Source organism: Hipposideros armiger, unplaced genomic scaffold (assembly GCF_001890085.2).
Source record: "Hipposideros armiger isolate ML-2016 unplaced genomic scaffold, ASM189008v1 scaffold_214, whole genome shotgun sequence".
Taxonomy (NCBI): domain Eukaryota; kingdom Metazoa; phylum Chordata; class Mammalia; order Chiroptera; family Hipposideridae; genus Hipposideros; species Hipposideros armiger.
In genome coordinates, this window is record NW_017731564.1 from 2,476,534 (window position 1) to 2,484,763 (window position 8,230).

Below are 8,230 nucleotides of genomic sequence, written 5' to 3' on the forward strand. Positions count from 1 at the left end.
TGTTTAAAAGTGCCTAACACTGCTCTACGGAACAAAATTGGTGAGAGACTGATTCCTTAAGGAAACATCTAAGTCCCCCAAGCAGCTATCCCCAGGAAGATTTCTTTGAAAAAGAGGGAAACCAGCCATTGTTGTTCATGGTGGGTCAATCCTGTTGATTCAGGTGACATTAACTGTTGCTTTTTTAGAGTCTGAAACGACACTTAGCAAAAGAAAATTGCACTGAGAAAAACTACTGACATAATAGTGGTAATGCATCATGTGATTCCTTTTGTTTTCCTTCCAAAATCTCCAAGGATAAGCATCCTGTACTCATCCACTTTATTGCGCCTCATACCAGGCACTAGAGTCTAATGACAAATCAGTCATGATGGCTGCCCTCAAGGAACATTCCCCTGAGAGATCTGAAGGAACCAAAGTGGAGAAAACGCTGGTGAAAAGTCTGCATGGGACTCCAAGGGGGGGGAGGGTCAGTTCTAACGAAAGGGAAGTAGTTTCCACATGGGGTGGCTGTTTGCCAGGTAAACAACCATTGTGAGGGAGGGAGGGATGTTCCAGGCATAGTAGGTGGTGGGAGATAAGACCGACAGCCTGGCAATTTCTTGAACTAGGGGTATTTCCTACTTGCTGGACTGTTAGGCGAGGAAGGAGTGATGAGAGGGAGGCAAGAGGGATGCCATTAAAGGCCCACCTGTGCCATGTTAAGGAGGTTGGAGTTGATGCTGTGACTAGTGGGTCTCAACTCTGTACAAAAGAGACAGCTGGGGACATGTAGAAATACGACGAGACCACTGAGCAGGATCTGTGGTTTGGGTTGCAGACCAGGGGTGGTGAAGCAAGGCTGGCGACAGTGAAGAACCATTGCAGGGTTCTCTGATGGTAGACACTATGTCCACCAGACCCCAAATGCTATTTAGAGTCTTAAGAGGCATTTCGGCTCCAAGTATTTTCCATTAAAACCTTTAGATGTGATGAATAATATTAAATTTAAAAAATTTAACCTGCCTTCTTCACAAAGCCCAAAGAGTAATTCATGTGAAATCACGCTGGCACAACAGGGACACGCCACAGTACTTCGTCTCAATCACGGCTAATCCTCACGCTCAGTTTCATGAGCTTCTCCTTTTGTAATTGCCTTACTTGTGTTTGACAGTACGCAGGACAGAGGCCTTCCCTGTAACCTCCTCAGCACCAGCCTCTGCACTGAAGAAACTGGCTTTGATCACTCTCAGGAGCTGTGGTAAAAAGAGGTAAAGAAGGGAGGACTTCCCCAAAGCTGTTCCAGGAACGAAGGCTATAAATTGTCTTTGGACTTCATCTGCACTCTTGGCTCTCCTGTCCCCAGTCTGCTGGCCCACACCACAGCCTCCATAATCACCTAAGCCAATATATAAGGTCAGACAATTAGGTTCACGAACTCATCCTAGAAAAAGTTCCACATACCTCATTGCTGCATATCACTATGGTCACCTTCGAAGTACTCACCTCGGGAAGCTATGCACCAACGCCAGTGCCTAATCCACCCTTCAAAGCAATTTTGGAACTCTTTTTCTAGAATGGCCATCAGAGCTATCATTGTATTACCCTTGATGTCCTGAATGTCATCAAAATGTCTTCCTTTCAATATTTCCTTTATCTTCAGGTAAAGAAAAAAGTCATTGGGGGCCAGGTCAGGCGAGTAGGTAAGGTGTTCCAATACAGTTATTTGTTTCCTGGCTAAAAAAATCCCTCACAGACAGTGCCGTGTGAGCTGGTGCATTGCCGTGATACAAGAGCCATGAAATTTGGAGAAAAGTTCAGGTCATTTTCGTCTTTTACATGCAGCCTCTTCAGCACTTCCAAATAGTAAACCTGGTTAACTGTTTGTCCAGTTGGTACAATTCATAATTCATAATGAATAGTCCCTCTGATATCAAAAACGGTTAGCAACATTGTTTTGAATCTTGATTTGTACTGATGGAACTTTTCTGGTCGTGGAGAATTGGCTGACTTCCACTGTGCACTTTGACGCTTTGTTTCACGGTGGTATTGGTACGCCCATGTTTCAACACCAATGATAACATGGCCCAAAACATTGTCTTTCCTCCCCAAAAGGCCTTAGCAAACTTCAACTCTCCTTTGCTTTTGTTCATCGGTGAGCCCCTTCGGGACCATTTTTGCATACACCTTTCTCATGCCAAGGTTTTCAGTTAAGATTTTCCTAACTGTTTCTCTATTGATGTTTACTTGGTCTGCTATGCTTCTCATAGTCAGCCGAAGATTTTGACTCACAATTCCTCAAATTTTTGCAATGTTTTGTCAGTTCAGCTCATTGCTGGCTTCCCTGACCTCTCTTCATCAGTGACGTGTTCTCTCCCCTCAGAAAAACGTTTAATCCATTTGTACGCTGCCGTTTTCTTCATGGCATTATCCCCGTAAACTTAGATTAACATGTCCCTGATTTCACTTCCACTCTTGCTGAATTGAACAAGAAATTTAACATTTGTTCGTTGCTCTAATTCAAGCTCAGACATTCTCACGATGGCACACAAAAACACACAACAACAATAATGAACGCCACTCAAGAAGACACCGCCACACATCAACAGGAACACAGTTGTGAGACACTGGTAGACCAAGTGTCTCACCTTGGTACAAACACCTAAGGTACAAACACCTTACCAAGCTGTTTGTACAGTGCTGCCAATGTAAGCGCACGGTGGCAAGTTCATGAACGTAACTGTCAGACTAATACACAAGGGGAACCCTCACTAATACACAGGGCTACCACCCCACATGGTGTCAGTGGAGACCACAGGAGGAACCAGAACTACCCCCCCACACACACACACATACCCTGCCAAGAAGATATGAGCAGCTTTTCCCACTCCCTGCTAGATCAGTGTCTTGGAAGGCCAAGTAAAGATCTCTCATCGCCCCCTAAGCAGTACTCAGCCCTGTCTCCTATGTGATGTTAGGGAGGCCAGGTGCAGAAAGTAATGAAGCCCTTTCTCTTTATCCTGACCAGGGAGGTATCAGTGGAGCCCACTGGGGAGACTGGACTGCCATCCCCATCCAGCAGTAACAAGAAGCCCCATCCACCCGTGGGTGACCACCAAAGCCCAGGGGCAAACCTAGAATCCCACCCTCACCTTGCAGTAATGAGGTGGTCACTGTTTCAGTCAGTCTGGAACTTGACTGGGTAGGCATGTTGTTGGTAATGGTATTGGTGTGACAGCTCCAAAACTACTTTTTGTGTATTGAGCAAATGAGTAAATGTCTGAGCTTGGAAAGTAAAGTCCTCACTCTGGAAGAAAAGACACACAAATGTGGAATTGAGAAAAGAAAGAAAGAACCTGGGATTCTAATTTGAAGTACCCATATCAAGTTGCAATTTAAAATTAGATGGGGGGGGGCACATGAGTGCATGTGTGCTTCCTATCTCTGTCCACTGAAAGTAGCTAGAAGTATGGACACCTTATTAACAATGAGCTCACCTAGCCCCCAGATGTTGATTTAAGTTACCCACACAAAGTTCAGAGCTTCTTGGAGAAATGGCAGATTCCAGGCTGGGGCGGAATAGGGTATTCCTATTGAGGCAGCCACACCATTATAGACAGAAGACATTTGATACTCTCTATGATGACATACCAGAGCTAAAGAACACTGGTCCAGAGTGTAAAAGAGAACCAGGCACTTGGGGCCTGAGCCTGCAGGTGGTTTAAGAAAACCCAAGAAGTTGGACTTCCCAGCCTCTCTATCAAGGCTTCCTTGTGATGCTCTCTTGGTGTTCTGTTCTCTTGAAGACTGTGATCTGTTTTAACTGTGCCACAAGGAACTAAGGGAAGAGGTTTGTGTCCTTACCTGAGCTTGACACCTTTGTTTTTGTCCGTCAAATTGGCGAAGATTTTAAGCGTGAGAATACACATGATTGGCAAAGGGACAGGGACATGTGACATCAGTAAAAGTACCAACTGATCAGATTTCTGAAAGGCAATTGGCAAATTATCTAAAAACTCTTTAAAAATCTATATTCTCTGACTCAATATTTCTACTTGTAAGAATTTATCCTACAGGGATAAGTAGCAAAATGTACCTATTAATATTTATGAACACGAGCATTCAACAGTATTATATTAAAAGTCCAATTGGCCAACTAAAGTCCGGCATATTTATGTGATAGAATACACCTCAATGTTAAAATTATTTTTAAAAAACATATTGTCTATGATATAATAAATGAAAAACAGGATACAATACTTTACATGCAACATGAACCCAATCTTATAGACATATATACATTATACATTCATTAACATATCTGCATGTGCATAGAAAAATACTGACAGAACACACAAAAATACTCTAAAAGAGGGATGTCAGGGGGGTAGGATTACTGGTGAGTTTTAAATTTTCTTATTTTTCTGTATTTTCTAAATTTTGATCAGTGACTTTATAATCAGAAAATACATTTATTGTACCAAAAGGCAGCTGTAAGTTATTCTAAATGAGTTCATATCTCCTGACTGCAGCGAATTCTATTCCAAGACAATGGAACAACAAAGAGGGGACAAAGCTGAAGTCTGTCAATTCTTGAGGATTTTTTCTTGTAAGACTAGAAATGACACTGGGAGAGTAGGAAAGGCAAAATTCTATCCCAATTTTCCAAAAAGAGAAGGTGGCCAATTCTATAAATCACAAATAGGTTTACAACCAATTGAATGACTGACTACACACCCAAAATTCTAATTAACTTAATTGTGTTAGCTGGAGGGGGACCTTGGTCCTGTCTAGTTTAATGATTTTCAACGGACCCTTGAATGCAGACATTGATGGCTTGTAGATAAAATTTACAGGTGTCATGAAACTGGGAGGGAAATAAACTATATTGAAGAGCATAAGGACACAGAGTTATTTGAAAAGGAGAGCTGCTGAATAGAAACTATGAAGATGAAGTTTCATAAAGTTAGTGCAAATTTCTGCACGGAGGTCCAAAAAGTCAATGTATTTAGGTGAAGGCCTGAATTAATGCCATGCATGAAGATGGCGTAAGTCAAATGGAACAGACTCTTTCTCGCTACCCTGCCCAAGTGCTCCCAGCACATTCCCACCTCCACACATGTGCTTCTGGCATGTGCCTGCCTGGAAGGCCTCCTTGCCTCACTCTCATCTCTGCTAGGCTGATTTTCTTTCCCTTCAGGCCTATACCACCCTGCAGAGATTCAGCCCATGCCGCCCACCTTAAGGCAACTAACTGAGGATACCAGGCAGCATATGCTCTCTCGGGGAGGCTGGGAATTCCTCAGATGTGTATCCTGTGCCCCAACATAGGCCCTGCTCAATAAACATCTGGCAGGGAGGGTACAGATGTGGCAGTGCAGCCACAGAGATCTGGGAAGGTCATTAAGTAAAATAATAGCCCAGAAGGGTATGTATGCTGCTCTGTTCCCTATTATCCTGCTTGCTTGTACCTTTCAGGTCCTTGACAATTTATGGTACAGCAAAAATCCCATTAGAACAGACTTCAAGAAGGTGTTCAAATTATGTCACTGTACTGGAATTTGGGTTGTTGAAAGCAATTCCAAATGAAAGAACCACTGGCCAGGACTGGCTGTTTCCACTAGAATGGAATTTGCCTTGTAATGTCATTTACAGGAACAAGATCTGCCTCGTCTTGAAGTTGTCCATGGAATGAAGTGGTAAATACCTGGACAAAAATTGTAACTAGATTCTGTAAAAGCTAAATATAATTCTTGGAATATATAATTAGAGTGTGTGTTATGTAGCTGAGGATGACCGATAAATGGGAATATTATGGCTCCAAAGACTCGGACTTGGAGCAGCATGGTTAAGTGTACAGTCAAAAGCAACTGACTATTAAATGACGTAGCTCCTGATGCTAAACACTGGCTATCTATTTGTATCTTGTGTATAAACACGACGGCCCCTCTTCCGTTACTCTGAGGAATCTTTGATAATTCACATGTGAAATTAAAGGCATCTTATTCATTCAGTTATTTATTATTCTCTGTAAAATGAGTTAGGAATTTGTCCCCGTGAATAATGTTAACCATAATAGTTAATTTACTCCTATTCATTGGCAGTAATAAAAATGTACAAGGGGAGGCAGAAACACTATTATTTCTTGCTTGAAGTGCAATTTCATGTGGTGAGAAAAACATGTTAATATGCTGCAAAGTGCTACAGGAATTTAGTTCTCAAAGGAATGGCAGTATTAAATGTATTCTGACAAGAAGGAGCCTCGGAAGGGAAACATTTATCTTCATAAAGTCATTAAATTTACTGAGCAGCATCGCATTCTTCCTGCAATCTGCTCACTCCATTAAAGGCGAAGCTGTGGAACTGGCTCTGTCACATGAGAGGCCCCTGCATTTCTGAAAAGGGGAAGAATGGGGCTCTTTCCCCTAATAGTAAGTTTCCCCCTGAAAACCAACAAGCTGAAGCCCAGACACACACACATGGGTGCTGTTACCTCTTTCCAAAATAAATAAATGGGGGTAATGACAGGTTCCCTCCTTTCTCCATGCTCAGATGATTCTTCCTGTGACCAAGAAAGAACAGATTTTGCAAACCCTCCTGTTGCACAATTTCAAGACTCTTGGCTCCGAGGGTGTTTTCCCAGCCTGCTGAGACACACCCCAGGCAGCTCACTCAGGTCTGGGTCAGCATGATGCCAGGAGCTGTTCTGCGGAACGATTTTGTGTATGTGCATTTCTTTTTTTTTTTTTTAGGAGCAAATAATTTTAATTATTTTTTTTTACAGATACACTGAAGAATCATGCAGTGCTGCCAGCATTGGATGCAATCCTGGGCCACAGATCTGCACACTCCTTTGCAACTGGTCCCGTGATGGCAGAACCTTTAATATCGCCTTTATTGTTTACTATGACCCCTGCATTATCTTCAAAATAAAGAAACACGCCATCTTTTCTCCAGTATGACTTTTGTTGTCAGATTACCACTGCTGGATGTACCTTCTTTCTGAGTTCTGGTTTGCCTTTCTTGACTGTGGCCATCACCATGTCACCCACACGAGCAGCAGGAAGTCTGTTCAGTTGTCCCTTGATCCCCTTCACGGAGATGATATACAGATTTTTGGCTCCTGTGTTGTCAGCACAATTGATCACAGCTCCTACTGGAAGACCCAGGGAAATCCAGAATTTCGCACCGGAGGACCCACCACGTCCTCGCTTCGACATCTTGAAGGCTGGAAAGGGACAGAAAGCTGTATGTGCATTTCTTAATCCAGTATTCCTATCCATACACAATGTTGTGAACCAGTGTTCTTGACCATTGCAGAGGGAGAGAGGGCTCAGGTTCCTTGAAGTTATGTTTCTTTTGTATTGGGTGGTTGGAAAAGTCAGGACGCATTTTTGCAATGAAAAGCATAAAAAAATACGTCATGACTTTTCCGACAACCCAATATTTCACTAGGTAGGTGTTTTTAATGAGTTAAAATTGCCAAGAAAGGCAAATGGACTTCAGAACCAAAGCCGTGCCGCCATCTTGGACACATGGTCAGAAATGAAAACAAACTGAATAGTTCTCAACATACCGTGAGAACATTTCCCACTCGCCTTTCCTTCCCAACACTTTGCACATAGCTGCTGCGCTAGAAATGAGAACAAACATCCTAACTGCATTTACATCATGAGAGACAATGCAGTTTCAGGTGCAGGTCAGGAGAGGGTGAGGGTATAGAGCACAAGATGAAAATATTAAATTAAGAAGGGGTGCTGTGGATAGTGATTTTAAAATCCCAGTGCAAAGTTATCTAGAGAAGAAAATGCCTGTATCTGAACCAATAGAACTAAGGCTTCCTCCATCCCGTGCCACAAGCCACAGCTGGGGCTGTCTACAGACCAATCCAGAAGAGTGAAGCCATTTATTTGGTGACGAGCAAACCAGATACAGGCATACCTTGTTTTTTTGCACTTCACAGATGTTGTGCTTTTTACAAATGGATGGCAAGGTCTTCCACCAGCAAAGAGATTACCGCTTGCTTTATTACTATACTAGCTGTATTTCAGTGGTCTGGAACCGCACCCACAATATCTCCAAGATATGCCTATAATTGAAGGGAGCTAACGATAAGCTCCACGAGGTCAGAGACAATATTGGTCACTATCGTAGTCCCAGCACCTTGCTCATAAGAGGTGCTCAATAAATATTTGTTGAGTAAAGGAATAGATGAATGTATGCATTGCTCAGTTTTGCTCTGGGAGTTTGC

At 42.7% G+C, this 8,230-nt stretch overlaps 1 pseudogene; it reads right to left on the reverse strand.

The window, feature by feature from the left end:
• Positions 1–6,769: 6,769 nt before the first annotated feature.
• LOC109388988 (60S ribosomal protein L23 pseudogene) lies at positions 6,770–7,205 on the reverse strand (annotated as a pseudogene).
• Between the last annotated feature and the right edge of the window lie 1,025 nt (positions 7,206–8,230).